Below are 17,444 nucleotides of genomic sequence, written 5' to 3' on the forward strand. Positions count from 1 at the left end.
TATATAATGAAACTTGTTTGCAAAAGCGTATTTTTACTTCTGTAATCATGATTTTGCAAGCATCTCTTGTTTGTTGCTCTTGTGTGTCTAAGAATCTGAACTTAGACATGGGAAAAGTTTCAGATTGTGTCATTTTTGTTTCAGCTTTTACTCTCCCGCAGAGGATGTGTTTTTCAGGGTTTGCTAATAACTGGTAAAGAGCAAGAGTTTAGAAGATGTCATTCATAGGGTACTTCTCTTCCCACTACAAATGTAAGTGAATACCCTTTCTCTAGGAATCTCTTTTAGGTATCGGAGCTGAGAAAATTTTGATTTGACTTAGTAGGACCGTGTTAACTATGAACCTAGTTTTTAAGTATAGACTTTCTTATAATTGTCCAGCTTCTATTACTGGTATATGCAAATGCTTACAGGTTAGAGTAGAAGCCTATTTAAAGACAGTTACTAGTGCTAGTTACTTTAAAAAAAATCTTTTTGAGTTTTTTTTCAGTGATTTGGAAATACCCAAAGCATCAATGTTATCAACCAGCTGACATCCAAAAACTGCCCTAATGTAACATAGGGCTATATTTATAGTCCTGTACTTGTCACCCACTATGTACATTCACATAATAATCTTAATGATACTTGATTTTAAAAAATACTTACCTGTAAATATTTAACATAGACCAAAATTATATTTGAAGGCAACTTGAAATCTGTTTGCTTACTTTTTTTTTTTACATTCCCTCCTCTGCCAATTTGAGCTGGTTTATAATCACATTTTCTTGCAGCTAAAAAGTATTTTTCCCTTCATCTTTTCAGCACTAAAAAGCTCACACAGGTAATGGGGAGCTGACTAACATAATATCTGGGGAAAGAGGCTAAATTTATTACTTAGGTCAAATAATGGACCATTTGTAAACTCTAAAATGCTTCAAATGGAGGTGCTATGTTACCTTCACCGTGTTTTCCCAGGAAAGCCTTGTCTTCCCAGGAAAATCAGCATTCCAGCGTGACCCTTGCTGGGGTGAAAAAAGCAGGGCCAGAAGGTGCCTCCGGGCCCCTGGCAGCTCTTCACAAAAGCCCCCATTGAATGGAGAAGCATTATTGTGTTACCGCAGACTGACAGTAGCTCTCTGAGTTTACCCAGGCCCAGAATAAATGGAGTTGATGACAGGCTCTGACTCCTGATTTAGTCAACCTGTCTGTTTTATCTTTGTCTTATTCTGTGAAAAAGCTGAAGTGCTCTGGTGGCTAGTACTTTTGTATGGTCCTAGATAGGCTGTGTCTAGAACTAATGAACATGACTCAGTCTTTTTTGTTAACAGGCTAGATTTTAGTGTTGTCTGTTTTATATTCTTGCTTCCAGCTTTGGGGTCAGGTTCATAGCACAGTAAGGAGCTTGTCTTCAGAAATTACCTTTTGTATGTAAGAGCATAATTTTTTTGCAATGGTTTTTCCAAATGTGGAAGCTCAGCCAGAGTAAAATTGTCTCCTCTGTCGCAGACACTGGTTAGATTGACCTGTTTCCAGTTAAGGAACAAGATAATATGTTATATCCACTTAAGAAGATTTAAACAGCAGTCAGTCACTTGGGTTTCAGCTATGGCGCATAATAGGTGCTGGAAACTTGGCAGTAGAAAAGAAATTTGTTGTTTCCATGAGTAAATATGGGGCTTGCTATGTGACAGTCTGTCTGGCAATGCCATTGTGCTTGGCTGGCTGACATGGTAGTTTAATTTGGTTTTAAATTCTCAGATCTCTCTAAGAAAATCTGAAGTTTTGGTTAGCTCTTTAGAGTGCAGCTCTGTGATAAGGGTCATGATTAAGGGGCAGCCGTTAGCAAGAGAATGGTTGTTCCGTGCACAATCAGGAAATTTTCTGTTCATTAAAGATTTCAGTTTGTACAGTGACAAAGTCAAGGCATACTGATAAGTGGTAAGCCTGAATTTTAATTAATGCATACTTGTGTGGCTTCCCCCATTTTTTTGTACTTTATAACAAAAGAAAAGGGCAAGAGTATTGTGGAGGTAAGGAAGGAATGGTTTTCTAGGAACACTCCTCATTTTCCATTCACTGAAGCCAGCCTGAAAGGATTTTAAGACCTCTGGGCTGGAGGGCAGTTCCCTGTACACAACTTTATTTGCTCTCATGTAAGACTACTCATGCTTCTGGAGAGCAGCAGACTTGCCCTTGGGTAACTGCAGTGATGAGTGAGCTGTACATAAATTTTTATATAAAAAATAAAAGGAGATAGCACTTTGCTTGCTATATTGCACAGGGATGTGCTGCAGCAAGATAAAGGGTAAAACTTGCTTTCCTGCAGATGGTTTGCACCAGTCACTCCTTATCATTTATGGCCACCTCCATCTCCTCAGAAACAAGTGGATGGAGTAGGGGTGCCACTTCAGCTGTGGCTGAATCTCTTCTGTGCAGATCCTGCTGCTTCCATAGGGGTTGTGGGATTGCTGCCAAATAAGAAAAATTATGAAACATAGTTTTACTGCTAGGATAGTGAAGTAAATGTGGTGGGTGAGGCTCAAGACAACTGAGCTGTAAGCAGCCCTTACTCCTTGTGTGGGTACATGACAGCAATCACTGGCTTCCTCGGGCCGTGACAAGAAGGCAGTTGTGATTTCAGAACATCTTAAATCTGTGGTGGGGTCAGCCCCTTCCACTTTTTTTTGGGAGTCTTCTTCAACAGAAGTATCCAGCACAGGCTATTGTGCTCTGCACCAGTGGAGAGGACCCTAGAGCTCATAGACATAACAGTTGATAAAAGAACACCGGCATCTCAAAAACAAGATAGGAACTCTTAATCTCACAGATTCAGTCTGTATGTGAAATTTTAGAAGAAAAATAGGTTTTTGCATCTCTCATTCACTACTTTTTGCAAGGTCCTGGATGTAAGAGATGTGTAAGAAGCATTATGCCTCTTTGAGGGTTGCTATTATTTAGCACGTTTCAGCTTTTTAGCTGCTTCTAAGATTGCAGAGCTTCCCAGTCCCTAATAACTTGATTTTTTTTCCATAAATATAAACAAATGGTCCATGCCAACATACAAACAGACCTTTTTTGTAGCCTCTTTAATTATAGGAAATGCTGCAGTATGAAAGATTCTTTCCTTTAGCATAATGGGACAGAAAAATACAGATGAAATGTTACAGAGTAAATAACTAGGGTTTAATGTGGGGAAATAACATTATTTTCAACCACCATAATAACAGATTTTAAAATTATGAAATTTTTCCAGGAGCTGGATTATTTAGTTAAAATGCAGACATCATTGTGCCTTTTTTTGGCATTTACAAAAAAATATTTTTCTCCAAAACTCTTACTTGGAAAGGTCCTTCATGGGTATGAGTATCTAATAACTTCCTTCTTAGTAATAAGATGGTATTCATGACAACTGAAAGGTATGAGAACTATCTAAATAGTTGTGGCTCCTTCTTACAATATTTAGACCCAAGAATGGTGACATTGTATTCATGATAGGGTGCTGCTTTAGTCAAAGCTAGACTGTAAAATTTGAAGCATTTAGGAAAGCAGTGGCCATTTTTTTTTTAAATTTTTTTTTTTAATTTTTTTTTTTTTTTAATCAATTTTTTGTTTCCGGTAAGAGGCAGCTTCCACTCTTATATGATGTTTTGGTACAACAAATGTGGTATTTGCTGAAATGTCACATCAGACTTTGTCTCATAAAGAAACTGTAATAAGAAACTGTTCTTCTCTTTCAGTTACGTTAGTAGAGGTTTTTGTATCGTGTGCTAAAACTTTCTGTATTTAGGAGACTCATCACAGGATTAAGTATGTTGTGGATGGATATTTCCTGGTCTGTGGTTTTTTGTTTGTTTTAGTTTTTTTAATAAAGCTTATCTCAGTAGAAGTTGATCCCAGTTCTGGTTAATTCACAGTTGGTCCCCCAGTGAGCTGCAAAACTGAATCTAGGCAAGCTAAGGCATGATGGAAAGTGATGCTACTCATCCTGCCTTGAAACCAGGTGAGCAGGGCGGTGGTCAGCACCTGCCTCTTGAGCTTGTTCACCTCTGAGCAGGTCAGAGGTGAACCTGCCCTGTGGCTGCCCTATTCTGTACCTCGTGGGCACGATGTGCTGTGATGGGACTGCTGCTTCATCTGGATCTGCAGCCAAGGGAGACACTGCTGTGCTAGGGCAAGTTCTGCCTGTTGTTCCCTCTGTTTGCCTGCTCCAGGTGTTGAAAAGGAGCTGCACAGGCAGTAGTACCATCTCCAGTCACCAGCAGAGGAGCAACACTGAGTCAAGCTGATGTGTAGGGACTGTTAACAAGATTCTCTAGGAGCAAAATTTAAACAGCTTGCTGCTTTTCTTAAGTTGTAGTCCACTAATATATGACCAGCTAATGAAAATGAGCTGGTCGACTGCTTATATAAGATCCCACAGCAAGACAATACTATACTTCCACTCAGAATTGCTGTAAGAAAGGCTGCTGGTTTTTGCAAAATTAAGTCAATGTTCATTTTATTCTGGAATGAACAGCCAAGCCTTACAAGAAGTAAATATATGTGGTTAACTGCAACCTCCTAACCATTCCACTACATCAGTCATATTCCCCAGATACGTAACTCCAGGAGTATTTTTTGATGGATATAAAGATGTGTGGTTTTTAATTGAATTAGTTTACATGATTTAGAGGACCTGTAAAAGCAGGCGTTAATGTATTTAAACCAGGTTATCTGATTGTGCTTAAGGTTGACTGTACAGCCTTAATGCAGGAGTTTTACCCAGGGTTACAGAAAACCTCACACTGCCAGCTGAGATTAATATTTTCATAAACATGATTTTTGTGATCCAGAATTAGCAGTTATAACAGAGATGTCTTTTCTAATGACCAAGAGTAAAATGAATAGCAATAATGATGCTTTAGTTACCACAAATCAGCTTCTAAGAAGAGGACTCCAAAGTGGGTAGGTAGAATTTTATAATAATTCTAATATTCTAATATTCTAATAATATTTATAATAAAATATGTTGCTCTTGTTCTGTACTGATACCCATCAATATATTCAGAACCCCTGCACCAGTTGGTACTTAAAAAGTTATTTTAGTTGCAGAGACTAGATATGAAGGTGTCAGATATCTTTTCCTGTTCTTTCCCATTGTAGTGGTTTATTTTGAGCATTTTAGAATATAAACTGAAGGATTATTTTATGTAGAAACAATGACTTTTCATAATATATTGCCCCCACCTTTGGTGCTTCAAAGGGTCATCCAAATGAGCAATTTTTAATAAGTGAGGATGTGATTCATGTGTCCTTGCTGACAGAGGGAAGCAGTTGATTGTTTTTGGAGCTAATCAGAACAAATAAAGGATAAACATCCTAGGTGACATTTAGTTTATGGTCTTTAGCAGTATTTCTACAAGCTTCATCCCTGGGACATGGAAAAAGTAGTACAACTCCAATAAGGAGAGAGCACAGTAGAGCTTAGAAAGAAAGAAAAAAGAAATAGCAGGATAGTGCTCTTTCACTAATAGAGTGAAAAAGAGTTTATGGAACAGAAACAACTAAAAAGCAGGCTGCTGGATAGACATTGTGGACCTGAGCATCTTGGAGTATGTTTTAATGAAAAAGTGCCAAGACAGACTAGAAAACAGACTTTTTTTACATATTTAACAATTTTTTGGGTCGTTAATGTGTTTGCTAAACTTAATTGTCACTGTGATAAGTAATGACAAATACAAGGAATATTTGAATTTGGGTTTTTAAAGATTTGATAACTTAAAAAAAAATTGCTGTGTGCTTCTGCAAATGATTTTGAAGGTGTACTATTGCTGGCTTTGCAGGTGGTTGGTGCTGTTGAATGTGTGAGCAGTAGTGTGATTCTAGGCTATTGTTGGTAAGCTTTGTGGCCACAGTAGTGGCACTGGTGACTTTATTACCTCCTATACAGTGGGTAAGTGATGCATGGGTAGCATTAAAGTTGCCAAAGCTTTGGGTTTTGCCATGTTTTCCCCATGCACAAAGGGACCTCCTCTACAAGTACACATGAAACAATGTCTTTGGTTTGGTAGCTGAAATGAATGAAACATGCTATAAGATAATTACATTTGATGGTTAATGATGAGCATGTGTGTAAGGATGTTTCTCTACTGAGCTCTTGTTATTTGAATTAAACGGACGTTCAATAGCAACATCTCAGAACCAGAGGGACAGACCGGTACTTGAAACCTTGCAAAATGCAGTGTTTGTTTTGCTTTCTAAACCTGTAGTTCTCCAGGATTCTTCCATCTTAGCCTTTGCTCACCCCTGTTCAGCTTTTGCTGCCACAGAGAACTGGAGCTTAAAAGTACTTCTTTGTTCTAATCTGGGTGCATTTTTTGCATGAGATGTAGCGTGTGTCGAAGCAGCCCTTGTGTTTGGTGTTGCAGGGAGAGTGCTCGGATTCCTCTGCGTTTCTGCCCTCTGCTGCTTGCTGATCTCCTCGGCAGAGGGTGCCGGCTCCTGCTCCTGCTGCTGCAGTGAATGTTCGCCCTGCTGATCCAGGCACCATGATAGGAAGCGCCTAGGCCTGTCCTAAACAAACAGGTCTGGGGGAAAAAAGTGCAAGCCTGACCTATGGCGTGGCCAAAGCAACAAGCAGAGATGAGGGTGCCATTTTGTAGTAAATGTAGGCAATTGTGTCTCAGCAAGAAGCCAGAAAGTATCCTTGCTGCTTTTACAAAACTATTCTGTGTGTACATGTCAGAGGTTTTCTGTTATACACTGCTTGCAGGAAAACGGCTTTAAGAAAACAAAAAATGAAATTAAATCTCTAAGAGTGCCTCTAAATTAATTATTTTTTGCTTGCAATGGAAGCTTTAGCTGGAAAACATATAAGAATGTTTAGTCCTATAAATGTCAATGTGGTGAATTATTTGACAAATCACAGAATATCTGTTTGGCTACATAAACTTTAAAGCCCAACACCCAGATTTCTCAGTAAAATAACTGTATTTTTACTATGCTCTGAAGCATGACCAAAGTTTTGTGTGCCCGAATATTGGACCAAGGTAAGATTGCATTTCAAAATTTGGTAGTTCTTTCCCCCCCTTTATTGTCAGTAAAAACAAATATGTGCATTTTCTAGCACTGGCATGGATTTTCTGCAGCTCTTTTTGGTTATTGCTGTAAAGGTTTCAGGATGCTGAAGTTTTTGATACGTAGTCAGAGCTGGGCATTTCTAGCACAGCTTTCAGTACATACCTCTATTTTTAAAATGCAACAGATAAATTTTAAATACATGATGATAAAGTGCTCTAAAGAATTTGTTCAGAAAGAAATCTTGGCATTTGGGGCCTAAAACAAATAATTGTTTTTGGTCAGGAATATACATCTGTAATGATCTTTGTTTCACGGGCCTGTGATGATAGATAGGTTATAGGAATGATAATACAAAATAAAACTGTGCTGTTGGGATAAAATAAATCTTCAGGAAGAAAAAGAGTTTGACAACTATGTTGTGGTAAGTGTTTTGTCTTTTCAGCTAGATATTAGGCCTGTGCTCATGTGTCTTTTAGATTGTATAGATGTGGTATAAATAAAAACATGCTGATGTACATAGGCAGTTTTGGTTTGTTCTTGAAATTGTTATCAGAGCTTGAAAAATGTCCCAGTTGTATAAAACTAAAGCTGCCTGGCTGATCAGAGGCAGAATGAGAGGACAGATGTTGAGTTTTAAATCTTACTACACCCTGTCATTTCAATAGTGTGGCTAAGTATGAAACTGTGCCTTAATTGCTCTTGAGGGAAGAGGTAAATGGGATTTGTTTTTCTTTCTTTGTTTCCTTCTACAGTGTCTTGGCTATTGTGAAATAGCATGCTCTATACAAATCTTTCTCTTCTCCAGCGTGTCTTTTCACCACATATCCTGCCCAGCAGTGGTGTCTTACCTTTAGTGTTGCACATAATTTTGTGAAATGGTGAGAGTGTGACTGACTTGTGCTCTGTCTGCCTAGTGTTGCTGATGGGCTCATAGGTGGCAGCACTGGAAGGGATAAGATCCATATTGACTTGTGCTTTTTGACTACCAGGGATTCTTTGAGGAGTCTGCAGACTTGGACAAATAGCTCTGCATGGCTTCCTAGTCCTTTTCCTCTCAGGAAGTTTTTTAATCAAGACCTGGGACTTTAATTAGTATCAATAATTTATACTAATATTTTAATATGACGTGACTAATATAGCTGTTGTCTAGTGCACCACTAAGGCAAATCCTCATTCTAGTCATGAAAAGTATGCGCTAGGCTTACACTGGACTGGGTAGCTGGGAATTCTTACCACCTAAAGCCCACAGGGAAAGCAGTCTAAAAATGAGAAACATATTTTGTTTTTAAAAACTAGGATTATGATTTTTACATGTGTAGCAGTAAATTAAGCAGTAATTAACAGAATAAACATATCAGTCTTGTAAAGTGAGTATGAAAACTTAAATATTCATTGAAATTATCAAATATTACGTCCCAATTTGAATGGAATTTGCCTTAGACGAGACATAAACTCTCTGGGTATCTTAACAGTCCTGTACAGATGAACTGCACTTATTACAGCCTTTCAGTTTTTTTCTCTGGTATGGAGATTGAACAAAAGATGGCATTGGACAGGGGCAAGCAGGACTGGGAGGATGTACCAGGGCATCACTCCTGTTTCCTGGAACATTTGAACACTTTGTGCAAATTCAACTAGCTGGAGCTAGTGAGAGACTCTACATTCATTTCATCAGGCTGGGAATGGAGCCCAAAACTGATTTTATTTGTCATTGTTGTCACTTTGATAAAGAGTTGGTAGAATCAGCTGTTAAACAGGAGCTTCTTTGGAAGAATGGAGAAAGCTTAATTAGAGGCAGACTGTGAGCATTTTTAACATGGCAAAAGTGGGCTTGCGCGTGTGTGCCCATATAACTGGATAGGCTGATGTTTTTCTTCATCTGCCAAGGTCTTACCAGTGTTTTGTGTGCTGCTCAGAGCTTTTTGAGCTGCTCCAAATATTGTATGTAAATGGACAAAAGGACAAAGTTTCCCAGCTTGTTTCTTTTTTTAACAAATGAAAATGTGAGCCAAAGATGATGATGCCATAGCGATTTAGCCCTTGTTGATTTTGCTTGATTTTAAGATGTTTTTCAAATTAGGGATGATTTTTATAGAGATGTAAAAGTATCTATTTAAGAGGACTGAAATATGAAAAATGCCTTTTTTTATAAAAAACCTACTAATAATGAAAGGTTAATAGATAATATTTTACTTGAATAATGTCTGTGTATTTTGTATCCACATTGCAAGTTCATCAGAGAATATACCTCAATCTAATATTGTACTTTCAGTTAGGGGAGCCTAATGAGTTTGCAGTATGCGATGTTACTTTCATGTTTTTTAATCTACCTTTCATTTCAAATTTTGTTAGTGTTCAGAAAAGAAGTTATCATTGATGGGTTATCATTGATTAAACAGAGGTTTTTCATTTTAAATGAAATTTTCTTTAAGGCTTTTCTGTGCTATGTAAGTTCGTAAGTGAACTAAATTATCAAAACTAAAATATATTAATTAATTTTTTATGAGTGTACTTTTAATGATTGTTAAGTACAAAATATTAACTGGTTATAAACCATGGGTAAAAGCAGTGGTTGCGAAAGGGATTACCATATGGTGTTACAGTACAAAGTGGAAAATGCTAAATACAAGCCACATTTGAGTCTTTTCAAAGAAAATATTGATTTAAGTATAAAACTGTTTACTTGTAAACATGAATTTATTGTCAGACTGAGGTTTCTCAGGAGCAACATTTATTCTTCTAGAAAAATTAGCTTAAAAGTGTTTTCTACATTTTAACAGTCAGTTGTGAATAATGCAAATATGTTGAAATAAAACCCCTGGAGGATGACTAAATGGGTGTCTCTCACTTAAAATCCATTTCTACAATGTTAATGAGAAATGCATAAGTTTATATGCATAAGTATGTGTGACTTGAGATAGTCATGGTGCTTGCATTGGTGTTAGATTAGTTTCATAAAAAAGCTAAATTCATGCAGGTGAGAGGGCTCCTACAAAAAAAACTGCTGCTGTTGTGATGACTCTGTTGAAGACTGAGAGATGTAGGAGTTGTGTGACTTCTAGCTCTCTTAGCTAAAACCTAGTGCAAAACTGGCCTTATTTGAGAGGGCTTCTGGCTGTAGGCCTTGGACTCTGAGCTGGCGAGCTGTGAGCCTTGTAGCACAATAATGGCTCTGGGTTAATGCCTCCATCTCACAATAGCCCACGCTGTGGAGTAGGAAGGAGCAAAACGTTCTCAGGATAGAGTGATGCTGCAGGTCTGCTCTTGTGGAAGAACCACAACAGGGGACATGGTGACTCAGGACAGTGAGGAGTGTTCTCCATCAGGCATGGGTGCGTTTCCTGCTCTTACCAGCACCTGGCCAACATCTCCCAGCATGGCCTGGTCTGAACCTGCTAAGCCCTGGCTGCATGTGCAGTCATCCATGGCTGATGGACTGAGCACCGGGCAATGGAGCAGAGCGACAGGGCCGCATGATCTGAACGCAGCAGGACCCAGCGTGCACTGTCACCACCACCACAGGAGAAGTCAGAGCCCCAAAAGGCACTCAGTTTCTGTGACAAGGGCAAGAGGCAAATCACTGGTATCAATAGACAAGGAGTAAGGAAACACGGGTATACCACAAGCTTCCTCATGCAAATACTGCTACTTGTAAGAGGGATTTAAATCACAGAGGTAATAAGTATGCTATTCAGAAAACTACATAACCAGCTGCCTTTGGCCTGGTTATGTTATCTTGTCTCCATCTCTCTCATGAGGACCTATAAACCAACCTCACAGTACACCTGACTGTGGGACTGGAAACCACTTGGGTTTTGTGATTGTTTGCTTAATTTGACCTAGAGGCATTCAGGTAAAATGCTCACTTACACAAAAAAACAAGTACGAAATTTTTGGTTTGTTTCTCTGTATGCATGAGACAAGGGTGTAATAAATAAGACTAGTTGTTTCTCTTGTTCCAGATGAATAGATGTTCATTATTTTGTGAATCTCCATAGGTGCAGAACACATTTATAGCACCTAAATAAATAATCAAATGAAAGGTATGAAGGATACATTGAAATGAGTATTAGTTAGTGAATAACCTTCCTTGAAAGAACAATGATGCTATCACATGCAACTTAATAAGAAATACAACAGCCATGGTTTAATAAGAACTGGAGCGTGAGCCAACAAAATTGCATGAAACAACTTGCAGTTTGCTTTCAGAATGTTGGTATCTACAGTGTGTGATTTATGGGCATTTACTAAGGCATGTTTATGAGAGCTGTACTGAGCTTGTTGCAGTGTTAGTAATCACTTCATATTCCACAAATCTGTGCTTTTGTCTGTGGAATCTTTTTTTTTTTTTTCCCACAGCTGTACAAAGATGGATGAAAAACTTGTTTCTTTTAGCATGAAATTACAACCATTCAGCAGTATTTCTGATGAACTGTTAAAGCTTGACTTTGGCGAGGTCTACAGTAGGAACACATCATTAAAATAGGAATGTCATGTTACAGGAGAAGTAAGATTAATCCAGAAATACCTGAGTAAATACCAGTAAAATACCAGTAAAATACCAGTAAATACCAGTAAATACCAGTAAATACCAGTAAAAAACTGAGGTTTGTTCTTACATAGCAAAACAGCTTTCTGTATGAAACAGGAATCCCTGTAAAGCTTAGTTTGTACTGGTACAGCTGTATCAGTCTTAGGATAAGTGTGCCATTGCAGGTCTCTGAATGAAGTATCACACTTCCTCGCATGTTTCTTAGATATAGCTATCTGCAAAAATGCATAATGTGGGCATAAACTTCTTTTGTGTGTATGCTGTGGTAAATACCTAGGGGTGCTTATTTACTTGCAGGGTGCATATAGATATAAAAATAGAAATAAGGTTTTCATGGGATTCTGCATTTTTAGGGTCATTGATTCTGTCAGATGCCAATGTTCTCTCAGAGCAATAACCACCTGAACTATTCATTACTGCTGTCTGTCTCCTCAAATCTGCTGTCATAACTGCAGATTTTGTCACACCCTGGTCAACTTTTCTCTGATCTAAATTAGCTTTTAACAGTAGCTTCTTTGTAAATTATGTCATTTTGATAGGATCAGATTCAGGGGAAAATAAATTCATAGCAGAATATTGTAAATAGCTTAATATTTGTTAAAATTAAATTCCTTTTACTGCAGGGTGTTTTTTAGAGACTATTACATACATATGTACTCTGTCATTATGTGGAAAACTTTCAAGAAAATGATTAATATATATTGTATCTTAAAGGATTGACAGTTGAGTCAAGAGTTGAAATAGGGTGTCATTTCTGTTGCCTGTGCAATTGCTCATGAGTGTCTATTGAAAATACTGCCACTGTAGAGAATACCTGTAGAGACCCCGCTCTGGTATGGTTGAAAAGTAGTGAACCACATTGTGACATTTATGGTCTGAAAACAGTTTAATGTTCCTACATATTCATAGCTAATGCTTTTATTATCACTAGAGGGCAGTAAATACAAACACTGAATTACGTATTTTATCAGAACATAATAATATGTTATTTTTTTTTTTTTTTTTAATTTAAAATAATAAGGGAACCAAACTCTTTATTAGACATATCAGCTCCTGGGTTTTACTACATATTTCCCCTAAAACAGTTCAGAAGAACATCATCATCTCAGCCTGTTTAGCATCATAAAATTTTTGTATTTTATGCATAAGAATTATTTATTCCAAATAAAAAGATCTGTAAAATGATACAGCATAGGCTATTCCATAATTTTTAGTAAGTGTAAATCTGACAGGCAAAAGGCTTCTAAGAATACCTTTTTAAAGCAGTATAATCAGTTAGCACACTTAAAACTGAGATTCCTTCAGAAGAACTGGAGATTTGTTCCAATTATGGTCATCAGTTATCAGCCACCAGTGAAGTTCATCACTTTTTGATATCAGCATGAGACCCAGCTTTGTCTCTACCCCTGCTGCTCACTTAGTGTGTGGCAGCTGGTTGCTGCAGTTGAAACAACTTCTCATATTTGTAGAATTACTAATTGTTTGTTTGGGACTTTTTACTTAAATCCTACAATTTCCCTCCTAGCCAGGGAGTCTTATGTGGAACCCAGAGAAGTTTGGTGAGGCTGGTTGATTCAGCATAGTTTTCTTGTCTCTGGCTGTCCTGTTTCTTCTGGACTGGCTCTGGGTTTTGGCTGGGTCTGTCCACATGCTCTTTCTTGCTGGATGAAATGACCATTCTTTTCTGCTGTGGTCTTGCAGCGCTGAACAGACTCTCCATTTTTGTGGGGAAGCTTTCTGGTAGTGTACATATCAGCATAACTCAAAGATGGAGCTGGGTAATGCTGTGAAAACAGTGCTGCATTTGTGATGAGTAGGAGTTGGTTTGACGTGGGTGATTATTGCTGTTCTCTGGTGTGTGAAGGTCAGCCTAAAAATCATAGAAACATAGAAAGGTTTGGGTTGGAAGGCACCTTAAAGATTATCTGGTTCTAACCACCTGCCATGGGCCTTGTTTTTTTCATCTTTTTAGACAGGCTCTTCATTGGGCTTACGAGATTTCTTCAGGCTATCTGTTCTTGTTTGTAATGCATATAATGCACACTTGTGTTCAGAATTGATGCTTAGACGTCTCTCAAAATGTTCTTAGTGGAACTTCATCATCAGTCCAAGGGGTTGCAGTTGAGAGGACTGTTCTTCCCTCAAAGCTAAGTACATTTTCATATTACCCATCACTTATCTGTGGAAGGAAGGACCAAGGTGGTAAGTGTCCCATGTGACAGTTCAGAAGAGTACTGCAACTGAAGCACAGAATCAGAGAATAAGGTTGGAAGTGACCACAATGGGTCATCTGGTCCCAGCTTCTTGCTCAAGCAGGACCATCCTGGAGCACATTGCACGGGATTGAGTCCAGATAGTGCTTGAATATGTCCAGTGAGGGAAACTACACAATCTCTCTGGCAATCTGTTCCAGTGCACAGTCACCCACATGGTAAGGTTCTTCCTCATGTTCAGGGGGACCTTTCTGTGAATCAGTTTCTGCCCATTGTCTCTTGTCCTGTTGTTCAGCACCTCTGAGAAGAGCCTGGTCTATCCTCGTAAAACCCTCCTGTCAGATACTGACAGACATTGATTAGGTCCCCTCTCAGTCTTTTCTTCTTGAAGCTGAACACACCCAGCTCGCTCAGCCTTTCCTTGTAAAAGAGATGCTCCAGTCCCGAAATCCTCTTTTTTTCCCTCTGCTGGACTTCTTCCAGGAGGTCCATGTCTCTTGTCCTGAGGAACCCAGAACTGGGAACAGCACTCCAGGTGAGGGGCTGAGTAGAGGGGCAGGATGTGACTGCTGGCATTGTTCTTCCTACTGCACCCCGGGATACCACTGATCTTCCCTATGTCTTATTTGTAGTGGGTTGGTTTCAGCTCAGTTGGTTCGAGGCAGTTTTAGCTGCCTTCCATTGCTTCTTGTTGCTTCCTTGTTGCTAGAGGATTGGGTGTGGTGTGCTGTGTTTTCTTATTGCCTTATGATTCTACTTGTGTTTTCTTATTTTCTTATGATTCCCCACAGTAGCTGTGGGCTTATAAGTTGACTGGGGTTTTTCTTTTATTACAAAACATCTTCTCCATCACATGAATAATATTTGCAAGTTTTTTCTCCTACACAATGTACACAACAGAAATTAGGAAAACAGATACACTAAAGCTGTGTGCACTGTTCCATCACCTCTGTTGCCAGAATGAGAGGTTTAGAGCCTCTCTCTTCTTATTTAGAGTCACAGAAGATGCAGATTTTTGGGGGTCACAGTATCACTATGAAATGCCCTGTTGTGACTTTACAAACTCTTCAGGGTTCCTGCTTTCTTCAGTGTCGTTTACCTAGTCATGAACCGTGTTCCTTATTCCTGGTATGTTTGCAGTTAAATGTCTCTAGTTTACATGAACGATGTCAATGTTCTAAACAAGTGAGGCTGCTGATGGTGACTTTCACATCCTCATAGTTTATCCCAGGAACCACTCCTCCCCCCAGTTGTTTCTTTTCTCTGGAAACTTTCACACTGGAAGTCTTCATGGTAGTGACTTAATTTCAGATCACCAATGAAGAAATTCAGTATCATAAAACAGTTGGAAGTCTTGCAAAACCTTGCTTAAAACAGTCATATTAGATGAAGACAGCCTGTTTATGATCATTAAAAATGAATATGTAATCAGATTCTTAGCTCATTCAGTGTGTCTTCTCTGAGCATTGGGAGCGGTGTTGCAGGATATTTTACAATAATAAATCAACAGTACAAGAATATTGCATGTTCAAATACATAAATGATACTGACTGGTATTAATTACACTCTTATGTGTTGGTTCTGTATCAAGCAAATACCTGGAATATGTGTATTTCAGCTTTTCAATCATTATACCCAGGACCAGTGTTTTATGAAGTGGCCTGAAGTTACCCATCCATCCTGCTTGCAAATTTTAATTAGCACAAATTAACATTTTGAAAGTCTTTAAAAGTGTGCTAAAACTGAACATCACAGCTCCTGGGCTCTCTGCCACTTCTTCTTATGACTTCTTGGGAGAAAGTTGTCCAGAATTATTTATTAAATAATAGCTAACATTTGCTACGGGTATTAAGGGACTTCATCATCTTTCTGCCTTTCAAGGTCATTGTCTTGTCTTTCAAAACACATAACAGTGCTCATTAAAAACTTCCTTGTTTTTTTTCCTGAGTTATTTTTCCTGAGTTTTCCGATTTCCATATACTTTGCTTGATATAACCTCCTCTAAAACTAATTACTCACTCATTGTGACCTGGGAATTTGGAAGGAAAATCAGCCAAAACCATTCCTGTAAATCAGAGCTGGTGTCTAAGGTCTTACTGCACACAGCCAAAGTCAGGCATCCTTTCTGTGTCAGTGAAGTCATACAATTCAATTCCATTACAGCAATTTTATGAGGTAGAGACTGTGAGTCTTGAAAAAATAATACAAGTCAGTATAAGCAGTGCATATCAGGTGTAATTTCCTATTATCAGTATAGTTAACATGCAGCCAGAGTGAATTGTTGTAACATATATTTACATTGGAGGAAAATGTTTTTTCATTTTATATCAAAATGTCCTAGCCAATAGCTTGATAAACACCATCCTTCAAAAAATTCAACCTACTACAACCCAGTAATTCTTATGGATGTACCTTTGTCTCATGCATTAGAGGGGAATAAAAAAATTTGATGCTTTTTAATACATGCTGAACAGCTGGTGTAATTTACATACCAGCCATTTTAAATGTTCCTTATCTGAATCAAGTTCTTTTGGGAGCAGTTCTTTGGGAAGAATTGTTAATATTTCATGAGGAAACAGCCTTTAGTAGCAAAGTAAGAGAAAAGGTTTAAAACTTGACTTTCTTACGTCTTTTCATACTACCTATTGCAACCAAACTTTCATACCCACATGCTTGATTCCTAAAGTAGCCAAAAGTATATTGACTTTTATTTTACCATTTTCCAAGTCATGCTTGAAATTGCCTCCTGAAGACAGGCATCATATTTCTAGCTCTGTGTTGATGCTGGGTAGGTGGCAGCAGTGCTCTCTTGTGGTTGACCAGAAGACAATGGAACACATGTAGACAGGCTTTATATTTAGCATTACACAGCTGAGCTGGAAGAATCAGGAGAAATATTTTATAGAAGTACTTTTTGACTTCTTTAGTGTCTTGCTGAGTGTCTAGTAACCCCCGGTCTGTTTTCAGAACTTAATTGTTTTATATACACACAGCTTCATGGATCCAGAACAAGTATAACTGTGCATATTAAAATGTATCAGAAATGTTTTATTTATTTTAAGGCAAACAGGATGCCTTCCACATGAAAATGCTTTAAGTACTGATGATCTGTTGATTGTATCCAGTTGTCACGTTGTTCTAGATTTCTCTCCTGTAAGGAAGAAATTTGTCGATGTCATATTTTCCCTTATTGATTTTTCCAGGTTCAATTCTTTTTGAAGCTCTTAGTGCTGCTGACTACTTCTGCCAAAACCTCTCTTATGATCATTCTCGGTCAGCATCTTCCAGTGAATCAGCAGTGTGCCATTAGGCTGAATGCTGCACCTCATTCAGCTTGTCCTTAGGCATTTGCCCATTGTCATATTAGGGAACTCTCCTTTCTTTTGACACAACAAAGGTTCAGAAATTTGCTGACGTAGTGCACAGGCCTTACACGGAGTGGAGCAGGATAATCACTGAATCATAGAATGGCTTGGGTTGGAAGGGACTTTAAAGATCATCTAGTTTCAACCCCCCTGCTGTGGGCATAATGTATTCTTCCTTTCAAGTTTTGTTCTCTGAGTGGCAGATGGTGGGATCTTTTATTTAATGCTTGAGTCAGCTCACTGATACACTCCACTTTCAATTAATCCCTTCTT

The 17,444-nt window shown here is 38.3% G+C and overlaps 1 protein-coding gene across 7 annotated transcripts in view; it reads left to right on the plus strand.

Annotated features, from left to right (window-relative positions):
• The window catches only part of PDE4D (phosphodiesterase 4D), a 551,221-nt gene that overhangs the window by 508,031 nt on the left and 25,746 nt on the right, over nt 1-17,444 (plus strand). The window lies entirely within an intron of this gene.

Source organism: Corvus kubaryi, unplaced genomic scaffold, assembly GCF_017639235.1.
Source record: "Corvus kubaryi isolate FWS band 111438036 unplaced genomic scaffold, C.kubaryi_AGA036_p1.0 37308, whole genome shotgun sequence".
In the NCBI taxonomy this organism is placed as follows: Eukaryota; Metazoa; Chordata; class Aves; order Passeriformes; family Corvidae; genus Corvus; species Corvus kubaryi.